Here is a 2,155-nt window from a genome sequence, read left to right on the forward strand (position 1 = left end):
GAGGTAATTGTTTGGGACATACATGTTCCCTTAATCAGTTCCAATTCTCCCTAGGGTCCTTTGATTTATTGAGAAAAGAAGTCTCTTGTTTTTAATTTGAAGATAAAATGCTGCTCTACTCCAAAACTATGATTGCAGGCAGAGGATAAACAGTACAGATGTGGAGTGCAGCTTAGTTGTTCATTCAGTGTCTTCTACTTATTGCATTTAAACATCATTGTGAATCTTTTTTTTTTTTTTTTTTTTTTTTTTGGTGGTACTGGGGTTCCTGGAAGCCCTTCTACCTCCGGGCTACACGCTACACTCCCAGACCTATTTTTACATTTTTACTTGGAAACAGGGTCTCCTAAGCCAGCGCGCGCGGCTGGCTTCGAACCTGCGCGATCCTCCGGTCTCTGCCTCCCAAGCACGGGGATTACAAATGTGCACCACCACGCCCAGCTTATTGTGAATCTTTTAACTTAAAATACCTACTCTGGCCAGTGGAAGTCCTTAAAAAACAATGTGTGGCAAACCTTTTAAAATTCTTCAGCTGAGCCAGGCATGGTGGTACACGCCTGTAATCCCACTACTTGGGAGGCTGAGACAAGAGGATCACAGGTTTGTGGCCAGCCTCAGCAACTTAGTGACACCCTATTTCAAATATAAATCAGGGCTGGGGATGTAGTGCAGAGGTAGAACACATCTGGGTTCAATCACCAGTACTACTTGTGTGTGAGTACACACACACACACACACACACACACACACACACACTTCAGTTGTAGAAATATTTCCAAAGTTCATGCTAAGAAATTACTAAACCCATCTGCTTTTATTTTCTCTTGTTTTTTTTAAAAAAAATCTAATTCAAGGCAAAAAAAAAATGCACTATGGCATTCAATGGAACTCAGGCAGAAATCCATGCATTTGTCCACTGTCAACTTTATATCTGAAACAAGTATTCTATATTCTTGGTATATGTATTATTATTTACATTCTTAGTGCAGATATTGCGTGTGTGTTTGTGTGTGTGTGTTCTTTCTTTTTGTTTTGATACAAGGACATTCTACCTCAGATATACACCTCCAGCCCATTTTATGTTTCTATTTTGAAATAGGGTCTTGTTAAGTTGATGAGGGTCTCACTAAGTTGCCAAGACAGGCCTCAAACCTGCAACCTTCCTGTATCAACCTTCCAAGTATGGGATCAGTTTGTGCCACCACAACTGGCTTATGTATCTATCAAGTTACTATATATATTTATTTTTATGTGTGTGTGTGTGTGTGTGTGTGTGTGTGTGTGTGTGTGTGTGTGTTTTACTGGATATTGAACCTAGGGGCTCTATGCCTAGCCCTATTGTTTATTTTTGGTTTTGAAACAGGGCCTCCCTAGGTTGCTGAGACGCTCACTATATTGCTGAGGCTATACTCAAACCTCTGATCCTCCTGTCTTAGTCTCCCAAATACTGGGATGACAGGTGTGTGGCACCACGCCTAGCTATAAATATACTCTTATTAACTTTTCAACCAAAGGCCAGATGTCTTTCTCATCACCAGAGGAAGTAGAAAAGCAATTTTATTTCATTAATATAGCAATCTGCAATGTTAAAACTGCTGTCCCTAGATCTGGTCCACACCCTGGTCTAACACCACGAAGGTTTTATTTTTAGACCAGCCTTCCCCAAAGGCTTTTATTTTTCTTTGGAACACTATTCCCTGAGGACCTGAAGGAGCATGAGAGTAGATACTGTACTTTATGCAGCTGATAAAATGACCAAAAATAAAAGTAGGGCAGTGACTAAAACAAGGACATTTCTGTGAGTACAATTACACTTCTCAATTAAAAGAACTCTATGCCTCATTCTCAAACACTGTTTTCATAAAGCTCACTAAAACTGCATTGTCTGGATGATTTCTTGAAATCCAAACACTTGGTTAGAGTTGAATAAACTATGTGAATAGAGAATGCTTGAGATTTTCTAAATTTTTTGTGAAAGCTTTGGAACTGTGAAGTCAGTCTAAAGCTATCATCCTCTTAAACTCCTTCAGAATGCAAGTGGGAATGTTCCTCTCAGCATGCAGATGGTGCTCCTAGAGATGAGAGTCATCTGACCCCTTGTGAGGAAGGTAAGATACATAACTCCCTTTTTACCTCTATGGAGATTTATGAACCA

This window comes from Muscardinus avellanarius, assembly GCF_963383645.1.
Source record: "Muscardinus avellanarius genome assembly, chromosome: 8".
In the NCBI taxonomy this organism is placed as follows: Eukaryota; Metazoa; Chordata; class Mammalia; order Rodentia; family Gliridae; genus Muscardinus; species Muscardinus avellanarius.